The 12,671-nt window shown below is 31.3% G+C and overlaps 3 protein-coding genes across 4 annotated transcripts in view; 1 reads left to right on the top strand and 2 right to left on the bottom strand.

The window, feature by feature from the left end:
• Positions 1 to 3,078, top strand: part of LOC127705669 (PHD and RING finger domain-containing protein 1-like) — a 290,389-nt gene extending 287,311 nt beyond the window's left edge. Inside the window, exon 16 of the transcript XR_007983928.1 lies at positions 3,069 to 3,078. The gene's annotated coding sequence lies outside the window, so the exon portion shown is untranslated. The remainder of the gene's footprint in view (positions 1 to 3,068) is intronic.
• LOC127705678 (uncharacterized) overlaps positions 1 to 12,671 on the bottom strand; it is a 168,176-nt gene that overhangs the window by 4,784 nt on the left and 150,721 nt on the right. The window lies entirely within an intron of this gene.
• The window catches only part of LOC127705703 (CD82 antigen-like), a 237,599-nt gene continuing 227,319 nt past the window's right edge, over positions 2,392 to 12,671 (bottom strand). The window contains exon 10 of the transcript XR_007983937.1: positions 2,392 to 2,587. The gene's annotated coding sequence lies outside the window, so the exon portion shown is untranslated. The remainder of the gene's footprint in view (positions 2,588 to 12,671) is intronic.

Genomic DNA, 12,671 nt, shown 5'->3' with positions numbered 1-12,671 from the left:
TTTGAAGCCCATCTTTACCTGTAGAAAGAATAGTAGTCAGTACTTTAGAAAGATGTTTAGTCGAACATTTTGATGACCCAGCTATGTATCGTTCTTTATATGGAGTTTTGTGTAGTTTTGGTATCCAGTATAATGATGGTAAATTTTCTTCGTTTTCTTTGATGTTGATACCAAAAGAAAGAAGGACAGATTTGTGATTTTGTAAAATTTCGTCCTTGGTGAATGATGTTAAAGAATATGTAGGGTTACCAGTAGTTCTATTTATTCCAAACTCTGTTGTGAGACATTGCAAATAATGGTTTTTACATATGAAGACAATATTATTGGAGGCTTTATCTGCTGGAACAACGACATATTTGTCATGCAAAGAGGATAAAACATCCACAACATCCTGATTTTTGAAAGGGTTAGTAACTCTTGTGCTCATATTGCATCGTAGTTTTTGAATGCGCTTCTGAATGCATGATCGAATAGCTTTGATCCATTCAGACAAAGTGTCAAGTTTTGGTTCGTCTGGTTCGCGCTTTACCCATTTTCTTGCATAGTCCTCAACTGCTTCCATCAGTAACTTGAAATTCTTTTTCCAGTTGATGGGCTGGGGAATTCTATATTTTGGTCCCTTGGCTAACAACTCTCTTAGTTATTCATTGGTAACGATGCCAAGGTCACCAGTAATGACATGACCAGCTGGACTATACTTGTATTGTGACGATGCACATGAGCAATCCGGAGGCTTGGATTTCACATCTTTGAGGTTAAAGGCCTCCAAAACTCTCTTGTGGTTGAAAATCTTGGATGCAATAGACTTGGTGTAAGTATAAAAAATAACAGGTGTAGCTTTATTTTTGAAGTAATCAGGTTTAGTTTTTTGTACAGATTTCTGATGGAAAATATTGCTAATATTTACAGCATCTAAACCTTTATTGGCGAATTCTACCTTAAAAAAATTACGTTTTTCCTCATTTTTGGATGTAGTCGATACGGGTTTGAATAGTCTATGGTTAGCAATGTCCATGATTATTGCAACTAATCTATACAAAACAGATCGAGAATCAGTAACGGAAGTATTTTGGGCCTCTTGAAATAGTAAAACAAGTTTTGACAATGGAATGGAGTATAATTTAGTTCTGATATAATGAATTCCTAAAGATTTTTGAACAGACGTTAACAGACTATCAATTGTCACGGTGTGCACAGCAGGTGGTATATATTTTCTGTGACCATGACTTCTATTTCGTCGAGCAGAAGTATTAAATATTTGTAATGTATTGACAGTACTACACTTGGGACTAGACAAAATACCTACACCATCAATTTTGTCATTGCAACATAAACCACAAATCCTCATTTGTTTGGCCCCTTTGTCGGCCCTTAACTATTAAACGGTTTAGACAATGCCCCCAAAATCAATCTAAGCTTTCCTTTTAAAGTATAGAACCTTCATAGGAATCCATACTCTTATACACACATCATTGTCCTGAAAAATGAACAATGCTTTTTTTTCCCGTTTTGGACACCTAATTACTAAACAGCTACGACAATAATGCCCAAAATCAATCCCAACCTTCTTGTTGCGTAATTATGGAACCTTGTGCTAAAATTTAATAAAGAGCCATACACTTATACTCAAGTTATTGTATATGAACCAGACATATTATTGTTTTGATAGGCCATTTTTTTGCCAATAATCCCTAAACGGCTACTATAATTATCTCCAAAATTAACCCCATTCTTACTACTGTGATATGGAACCTTGTGCTAAAATTTAATAGAGATCCATACGATTATACTCAAAGAATTGCCTGGAAACTACAATAAAATTGCTTTTATATATAAATAAGAAATAACCAATTTAAAACGGAAAATTTTAAAGAAAAAAAAAAGGAAAAAAGGGAAAATAATCCCTCCCCATAATTTTTTGAACTCCCTTATGATTCATCACCCCCAAACTCAATCCCAGTCTTCCCTTTGTGGTATGGTACCTTGCAGTACAATTTCAGAGAGATCCATACACTTGAACACAAGTTATTGTCTGGAAACTAGAAAAATGCTTGTTTTTATGCCCCTTTTTGGTCCCAAATTCCTAAACGTTTAAGACAATTACCCCCAAACTTAAACCCAGCTTTTCCTTTGTGATATGGAACCTTGTTGTACAATTTCATAAAGATCCATACACTTACGCACAAGTTATTGTCTGGAAACTACAAAAATTCTTATTTTTGGGCCCTTTTTGGCCCCTTATTCCTAAACGTTTTGGGCAATTACCCCCAAACTCAATTTCAGCTTTTCCTTTGTGATATGGAACCTTGTAGTACAATTTCAGAAAGATCCATACACTTACACACAAGTTATTGTCATGAAACTAGAAAAATGCTTGTTTTTGCCCCTTTTTTGGCCCCCTAATTTCTAAAATTTTGAGGCAATTACCCCCAAAATCAATCCCAGCATTCCCTTTGTGATATGGAACCTTGTGGTACAATGTCAGAGAGATCCATACACTAACACACAAGTTATGTCTGGAAGTTACAAAAATGCTTATTTTTGGCCCCTTTTTAGCCCCTAATTCCTTAACTGTTGGTACCATAACCTCCAAAATCAATCCCAACCTTCTTTTTTGTAGTATTAAACCTTATGGTACAATTTCATAGAGATCCATTCACTTAAACTAAAGTTAGAATGCGAAAACCAATGTGTCTTCGGATGACGACGACGACGACGCCTACGTCATACCAATATACGACCGCAAAATTTTTTTGCGTTCGTATAAAAATAGTTGTTTTTGGTCCATTTTCGACCCCTATTTATTAAACGTTTAGGCCATGACCCCCAAAAATTAATTAAAACTTTACATTTGAAGTATGGAATTTTGTGGTAAAATTTCATAGAAACCTTTACTTTTATAATATATTTGTGTCATGAAACATAAACAATGCTAGGTTTTTGTCCCTTTTTGGCCACGAATAAATATACTGCTAAGATAATAATCCCCAAAGTAGATCCCAACCTTCTTATTGTGGTATGGAACCTTGAACTAAAATTTAATAGAGATCAATACACTTATATCAAAGTTATTGTCAGTGAACCTGACAACAAATTGTTTTGGTAAGACCCTTTTTGGCCCCTAACTCCTAAAAAGCTATCACAATAACCCCCAAAATTAATCCCAACCTTCCAATTGTGGTGTGGAACTAGTGCTCAAAACATACCACAGAAATATCTCTTATACTCAAGTTATTGTCTTCAAACCAGATAAAATAATTGCTTTTTTACCACTTTCTGGCCCCTTTTTACAAAACAACTAAGACAATAACCCCAAAATCATTCCCGACCATCCTTTTGTGGTATGGAACCTTGTGCGAAAAGTTCGTACACATCCATACACAGTTTTATTTATGGGCCAGCTGATGCCTACCTCCGGGTGCGGGATTTTCTCGCTGCGTTGAAGACCCATTGGTGGACTTCGGTAATTATTTGCTCTTTGGTCGGGTAGTTGTCTCTTTGACATATTCTCCATTTCCGTTCTCATTTTCATTGATACTAAAGTTATTGTCTGCAAACCAATTTGCAGGCCTCTTGTTTAAGATTCCAGGCATTTTCGCATTCTTTTTTTTTCTTTTTTTTCAAGTTTATAACGTTGTGGTTCCGGTTGTTCATAACCGTTGGTTAAAATTTAACCCTATGTTATTTTCTCTTGTTCATCCTGTGGATATATTTAACCGAAAAATGAACAACCGGGTCCTGGACGTTAAGCAAGCATTAATCAATCAACCAATTTTTTAGATGGTTTACAAAAGATTAACAGTTAAAACATTCGTATGTTAAGCTCAATAGCTCCCACTATGTCTTAAAAGAGTCTATAGATGTTTTCAACCTAAAAGCATTCTGTGTTTCTTATCTTGTTGTTATCATTTTTCTGTTTGTGGTTTTTCTCTACCTACTGAAAAGAAGCAAACATTGTCAGATATATACCAATATCATCAATAAAGGACAATTACACCACTTGCAATGAGTCAGATGATGGTTTAAGCTATACACAAAATCTTGTAGATGATTTGTTTATCCGATCATTATTGCCTTTAACAGTTTTGTCTATCATTTTTTTGGCAAAGAATTTCAAAGTAGTAAATGCTTTATCTATTATACGGAGTTTGTTCAAGGTTTTAACCAAAAAGCATTTCTGTAAATATTGGTGTGTTGGTCATCTTTGCCTGCACGTAATGTTTATTGTGTTATGACATAAGCTACAACAAAGCAATATGTAAAAATCACTATTGAAGGGTAATTACTCCCTTTTAAGTATTTCATATGTTACACAGCTAGTTAATGATTGACTGGTATTGCAAAATATGGTCATCTGGACCTCCCCCGTCCAATAAAAAATCTCGTTCTGATGGAAAAAGCAGTCCGTAAGGTCATGTGGGATGTGTAAAGGAAGGCCGAGTACTCGAATAATCGTATGACTTTTATGCATCTTGATATATATCTCCTTTCATTACCCCCTCACTATAGTTTCCTTTGAAATATCCTTAGTAATACTCATAAAAATATCCTGAGGCTTATATGAGTTATAACTTATTCTCATGTTCATCTATAATCGCAAAAAAATGTTTAAGCAGTACAAGCATAGTCTATTCCTTCCGAGATGATTTTTTCATGTGCAGGACTTGTTTTAACAAAACTTAGAAACCAACTTCCATTTGAAGTTGTGGGTCAGACCATATTTCTGAACAAAAACAAAATCAAAGTACACTGCGGTGAACCCTACGCAACTGATTAGAGACATTTGTAACGGTGTTTGTACACTGATTAGCACTTTAATGAATTAATTACTCAAAAGCCGCAAACTTACTTTTGTTTGTTAATCAAGACTTCTTTGTATACGTGATAAGTATAAGATCTACATTTAATGTAATAATTGTTTATTTGAAACTTAATTTATTGGTTAATTTATAACTAAAAATCGTATATAAGTTTTTTGAAGTCCATTATTTTGTATTTATATTGAACGGTCGATTTTGATCTGACAAAGTTGGTAAGCCAACAAGTCGTAACTCAAGCGTAGTTGACTACGTATTGGGCTCTGCAAATATGTTTCACAAAATTGTTGATTTTGAAATTATGCAATTTAGCAATTTATATTCGGATATTCATACGCAAATCTTTTTACAACTAGATTGCAATGTAAAATCGGACATGCTAAAAGTAAATACATGTATTAGAAATAATAACAAATACATAGGTAAATGGAAACATGAAAAGAGTACTGATTTTACAAGTAACATAAACAGAGATGAGGTTAATGAATTATTGTCACATATCTTAGAAATACATGATGATATTAGTAAAGTGGATCAAAGTAGTGTAAATGAAATTGTTACCAATGTTACTAAGATTTTGCTAGATTCAGCAGAAAAAACTTTTGGTGTATTTACGAAAGATTGTAGTAATTCAAAAGAAGATTATAACAATAAAGAATGGTTTAATCACGATTGTAAAAATAGTAGAAAAGATTATAGAAAGTCATTAAGATGGAATAAACATTATGGGTCTAATATTTTCAAAGTTAGACTACGAAATAGTGAAAAAATATATAAAAAAACTATGGATGATAGCATTCGTCTCTTTAATCATGATTTGAAGAAGAAAATGAAAGAATTACGTAAGAAAAATCCACGTGATTTTTGGAAAATTTTCAATAAGTTTAAACGTAGTGTATAATAACATTGATATCAAACAGTTTTATGATTTTTTTTTAAAGAATTGAATAAAGATAATCTTAATAAATCGAATATTGAACTAGATAACAATTTTGATACTGATAGATAAAATTATTTCTTGAATAAAACAATAATAGGTTATCAAAGATATACAAAGTGTTAAAAATAATAAGTCACCTGGTGACGACTTAATAATAAATGAATATATTTTATCATCTTCTGAATTGATGTTAGATATATATGTATATATGTTCAATTTAATTTTCGATACAGGTTTCTAACCTGAAATATGGCTTTTAGGAAATGTTATTCAAGTGTTTAAAAACAAAGGTAGTAAAAGGGAACCGAAAAACTATCGGCCAATAACGTTACTATCCAGTTTAGGTAAAATATTTACTTCCATTTTAAGCAATAGACTTTGTGATTATTTAGATGAGTTTTTTATTTTACAAGAAAATCAAGCAGGTTTTAGACCAGGATACAGCACAAATGATCATATTTTTGCTCTTTCTGCCTTTTTTGAACTCTTGAAATTAAAGAAGAAAACGTTTTATTGTGCGTTTATTGATTTTCAGAGAGCTTTTGATTCTATTCAAAGAAATCTCCTTTTATTTAAACTTTTGAACAATAATATTAACGGAAAGTTTTTCCGAGTTATACAAAATATGTATAAAGATATAAAATCCCGTGTTGTCTTCAATAATGATAAATCTGACTTCTTCCCTTGTGAAATTGGTGTACGACAAGGTGAAAATTTGTCTCCTGCTTTGTTTTCTGTATATCTGAATGATTTACAAGCATTTTTAGAAGAGTTAGATACAAAAGGTTTACAGTCAATAAGTGCAGACCTAGAAAATGAACTAGATGTGTATCTGAAGATGTTCTTATTGTTATATGCTGATGACACTGTTTTATTAGCGGATAGTAACACTGAATTACAAAATATGTTAAACAAATTTGCCATATATTGTAACAAATGGCAACTTAAGGTAAATGTTGATAAAACAAAAGTTCTTGTTTTTGCTAATGGTAGAATTCCACAAAATTTGAATTTCTCTATTAATGATACTGAAAATGAGATTGTTAAAAATTATAAATATTTAGGAATATCTTTTTCAAAAAGTGGTTCATTTTTACAAACTAGAAAATATTTAAGAGATCAAGGAATAAAGGCTATGTATTCTATCTTGAAGAAGAGTAGAATTAATAATTTATCTATTGAATGTCAACTAGATCTCGTTGATAAGGCTGTTGTACCTATTTTGTTATATGGGTCAGAGATTTGGGGTTTTGAAAACTTTGACTTATTAGAGCGGGTGCACCTAAAATTTTGCAAACTCATTTTACATTTAAAGCAATCAACCCCAGACTGTATAGTTTATGCTGAACTAGGCAGATTTCCAATACTTCTTTATGCAAAAGTTCGTATGATAAATTTTTGGGGCAGAAATATAAACGGTAAAGAGTGTAAAATTTCTCATGTTCTTTATAAATTATTACTTATAAATTTAAATAACTATGGTTTTGAAAGTAAATGGTTGATTTATATAAAAATTGTTTTAGATAATTGTGGAACGTCTAATATTTGGAATTTGCAGTTTGCTGACAAATGGGTATCAAAAAGTGTGGAACAAAAACTTGAAGATCAGTTCACACAATTATGTTTGTCACAGATAGATAGCTTACCTAAATGCCTATGTTATAGAATTTTTAAGACTAATTTGAAATTTGAGAATTATCTCAACATATTGCCTAATAATTTATTATTTGTATACAGCAAATTTAGATGTGGAAGTCACCGGTTACCAATTGAGACGGGAAGATGGCGAGGCTTGTCACGAAACGACAGACTTTGTCATCTCTGCGATTCAAGTGGTATTGGTGACGAATATCATTACATCATGACTTGTAAATCTTTGGATGTAGAGAGAAAGAAATTTTTACCTGAATATTGCTGTAAAAATCCAAATACATACAAATTTAATGGTTTATTTAATTCAGACAATACTATCATTTTAGAAAAATTATGTAAGTTTATAAAAATAATACAGGTGAAAGTCAGTCCTCCAAGTTAAGTTACGTTTGTTCACACATGTGCATGCTTATATATACATATATGTAATTGTAGATATATATTTTCTCTGTAACTATGACATGTAGTTTTGTGAGAATAAAGTTCATTCATTCATTTTGTTGACAAATAATAATGAGACAATCAAGTCGTAATATGGGCGTTGAACTAATGGGGCGTCGGAATAACGGGGCTGCCCCTATACAAATACTAACTCCAAAAGAACAGATGATACAGATTGTCTAACAAGTTGGACTTTATGAACATATTGATGGTTTTATTGCCATGTTTCTGATTAATTTCATGAACACACAAATATATTTGCTACTATGTGAGTTATTTTTAAGAAACGGTGGTCCGTTATTCATTGTTCTATTGACACAAAAAAGTGATAATTCGTGAAATTAATCATATGCTGTTTTAATGCTTTGTGGAACAACGCAAAATAAGTTGTTCAATTTCACTCACGTGTTCGTCTTTCATAACAAACAGCATTCATAATAGTTTTAATAAAATAATTTAGAAATGAGCTGATTCATCTATGCTTCAAAAATTGTCTCAATTGAAGGAAATTGCAAAGTAAATATTTTAATTGTTGCACACGTGTAATCGGGTTGATGACACGAATTAACTCGAGGTCGAATGATCAACAATGTAACGACCATCAAAGGTGTTAATTGAGCCAAAAACATGTCACTTAACGAAAACGATTACATAAGAAAATGCCACAAATGTACTTAGAAAATTAATTCTTATGAAACAAAAAAGCAAGCCCACAATGAAATTATTAACTTTCTTTTGTTTTCGTATCAGAATTATGACAACAAGAAATGAACACTCATCATCTGATACCATCACCGGAAATCTGAATTTCATCGATCAACTTATTTCTCATGAGAATTAAAATGTTAAAAGTGGTACAGTTTAGATTTTGTAAAGTTTAAATGGGTAAAATCCGGTCTGAAGTTGTAGATTTAGTTCATGGTGCTTTTTATAAACCAATTATAGTCTATTTCTGAATTATAGACACATTTATACCTTTATTTTAGCTGTAAATTTTTATAAAAGATACTTATTTCTGCTATTAAATCATAGAAAATTTGCAAAAATATTTATAAATTTAGCAGGAAAAATGTATTGAATTTTACAAATTAAAAAAAAATATATAGACAAAAATGTATACAAAAAGCATATTATTTTGACAACTTATAGACAACTTGTTTTAATTGATGATACATTCTGCTTTTAAAGTAAGGAAAATGTTTTATAAATTAAGCTGGATGTATTGAATTTGACAAACATAAAAAAAAATATAGACAAAAGTGTATACAAAATTGTTATTAATTTCTAATTATTTTTTTTATATTTTCAGCCACATACTTGACATCGCTCGACTACATCAATAAATTATTCAGATCTACAACAAGAAACATAATTTATTGATTATGATACAGCACCCAACACCGCAGCACGGACAGTGTTTCCCATGGGTTACCGTGAAAGGCTGCTTGTATCACTTTACCCAATGTATTTGGCGAAAGGCACCGAAATGTGGACTGCAGTCGTATTATAAAGAAATTGTAGACATCACTCGACTTATACAATAAGCCGCAGTATTACCTTTGTTTCAACTTGATCTTATTGAAGATGTACGACTTACAACTTAAGAAGACATTGGTGAAGCTGACAACATACCCGCTACAACATCATTTACTGATTACGTAACCGAGTTTGGGGGTTGAATGATACCACCGCTTTCTATGGAACCACTACTACACAGAAGGACCCCGCACCACCAATAACCTGGTAGGATGGTACAATAAAATTAAGAAGTGACTCCAACATGTCCAACCCAACATCTATGAGATTATTGAGTTACTGAAGATGACATGCACAGGCACTAACAGAATGTACCATTATCCAGTATGCAGCAGGAGAAGCCCGCCCACCAAAAAAAAAACGACAATATAGAGTTATAGACACCAGACTCTAACTAATGAGAGACAGTAACCAAGATGGACACATCAGCGTGGTCGAATACTCTGATGTCCCATGTTCTCCATTTGAACAAGTAAGTAAACATATTGTATTTTGTTACTTGTGAATATAATGTTTTGTGACTTATGAATATAATGTTTCGTGACTTGTGAATATAATGTTTTGTGACTTATGAAAAAATATGTATAAAAACTAGTATTTTTTATCATTATACATATAGTGCCCTATATTACTTATTTTACCATAGTGCTTTCTTTATTTTCGTATACAATTCATGTATAGATTTGATTCATATATTAAATAAATTATGTTTGCAATAAAAGAGAACTTGTATTGGTGTATTTATATCACGTAAATCATTTAGAAACTAATGAATTATAAGGGAACTTTTATAAATGAATGTCATTGTTTTGTCATTAGTTTCGATTGAATTCATTTTGATATTAAATTATTGAAAGAAAAAATATTAGATTTATTCCTTATTCATCTATACAAATGAAAATGGATTTAAAAAAAACTTTACCTGAATATATAGAAAACACTGATAAACTATATACTTAAGGTGGTACCTAACACATTGACTAAAATTAATTTGGCTCGTTTAATTTTCATAAAATTTTGACAAAATATTTACTTTGACCTTTTGAAAAAAATATAAAAATTTCTAAACACTTGAACCAATCACTTTCTGGGAAAAAATGGTTGGATATATAGCAGTTTGACAAACACTAATTTTGATCATTGAGAAGCTTTATATTTCCTTAACAATTCAATGATTAAAACGTTTAGCTGATTTTACAGAGTTATCTCCCTGTAGTGTTAGGTACCACCTTAAGTTGAAACCTGCTCTACAATTGTAGGCTAATTGAACCTTTTGTCTTTATTTTTGTTTTCTTTACTAATAGATGATTGGTATCATTAAATGAGGGCAAACGAGGAATAAGCCATTCAACATTGGTAGTTGATAAATGTGGCTTCATGATATTTACATAGTTCAAAATTAAGGTCACAATTGTTATTGTGATATGTAGGGTAGACTGTAATGTTTTTTTTTGTCTATGAAGAAACAACATAAAAAATGTGGTGCACACTGAATAACCCGCGTAGCAGGTTATTTTAAAATGTGCACCACATTTTTTATGTTATTTCTAATAAACAGAAAAAATATTACAGTAATTCCTTATAATTTAATTTTAAATTCCATTTTAAGCCGGAGTAAATCATGAAAAAAACAAAATTACGTCTATGAGCTGATAGACAGAACACTTGTCAGCCAATCAGAAGACGCGTTACATCCAAAATTAAATTATTGTACAATAGTACTAAAAAAAAGAAACTTGAGAAAGTTCATGCATCTGAATTATTTTTTAAAAATATGCGAGTGTAGAATTAGCTTGGGTCATTTAAGCCCTGTTAATTGCATGTTATATAAGATGGCAGTTATTTTGTGATACATGTTTAAGAAAAATGTGCCTGACAGTGTCTGTTATAAATAAAAATTAGACTATACTTCAAATGTTTTCTATTACACTATCTTGTTCACGCCAAAATCTGATAGAGACTTATTTAGTTGGAATATATTTTTATTGAAGTTCTTTATATCATATTGTGCATTATCATGACAAATGGACACTTGTTTTCACCTGAAAATTTACTCTGATTACAGACAGTACGTACTGTACAGTTTGAAAAATTTGTAGGCCTAGCATCCACTAGATATGTTAAAGTCAATAGCATTTTGTTATTCAGAAAGATATTTTTTTTTATCTTAGTTGCCATTTATTTTCTTTCTGCAGAAGGTGTAAAAATGAACTAAAAAGTAAAATATTTGAGATGCCTACTCACAAGTAATTGTTGGTTGTACTGTAATGATTGATATTGACAATAGAATAGTAGATATCTACACAACAATAGGTTATGCAAAGGGTGTAACTGTGTGGACAGAATCAAGTGAATGTAATTCAGGTGCTTGTTTTCGATTTAAAAATATTTATGTAGTGGATTCATCAGTGTTAATTTAGGGCGGGGAAGGGGGGGGGGGGATGGGTAAACACAGCAATTTTGTCCATTTGTTATGATGAACCTTAAAGGATTTTTTAAAAAGAAAAAAAAAACTTATTCATTTTAGAAATTGGAGGAATTGGTGGTTTTCACACAATTTTATGCAACTGTCATTCAAGAGGTTTATTGAGCTAAAACCCGGTTCAATCCACCATTTTCTACATCAAGAAATGTCTGTACGAAGTCAGGAATAAAACAGTTGTTTCCCATCTTATAATGTGCTTCAGAATTCGATTTTGCCATTTGTTTAAGGATCGACTTTTTTCCGTTTTGAATTTTATTGGAGTTTGGTATTTTTGTAATTTTGCGCTGGAAATAAAAGAAAAAAATCAACTGGTTATGTTTTTTTTTAGAATGACTGTGAGTTTTAAGTTGGTACTCTTGTGTGTTCGACTAAAAGATTTTATAAATGAAAAGACAAGTATTCATGTTAAACTTCCTTATCAAATAGGCAATACACTTTTAGAAAGGTGTTTCTTTTCAGAATGACATACAAAGTTTGAATATCAATATGAATTATATTTTACTTCAGGAATGCACCAAACGTACTAAGATTGCACACATAGGTATAGTTATCACACTTTTATATTTTGATACTAAATGGATGACACTTCAAAGATAAAAATATATCTAAAATCTTAAACGGATATGTGCAGATGTTTTTACCAATACTGTATCTGGTGATAAAATGTATAAGTTCCGATGTAAATCAAATTTCATTGTTGTTTGATAAGGATCATTGCATTTGCAAGCGATAAATATTTGATTTTAAATGAGCATATATATATACATGATATACAAGTGTACGCATTTTATTTACTTTG

The sequence above is a fragment of the Mytilus californianus genome, unplaced genomic scaffold (genome assembly GCF_021869535.1).
Source record: "Mytilus californianus isolate M0D057914Y unplaced genomic scaffold, xbMytCali1.0.p SCAF_6, whole genome shotgun sequence".
Lineage (NCBI taxonomy): Eukaryota > Metazoa > Mollusca > Bivalvia > Mytilida > Mytilidae > Mytilus > Mytilus californianus.
The sequence above is the reverse complement of the archived record's forward strand: the minus strand, read 5'-3'. Positions and strand labels throughout refer to the sequence as shown.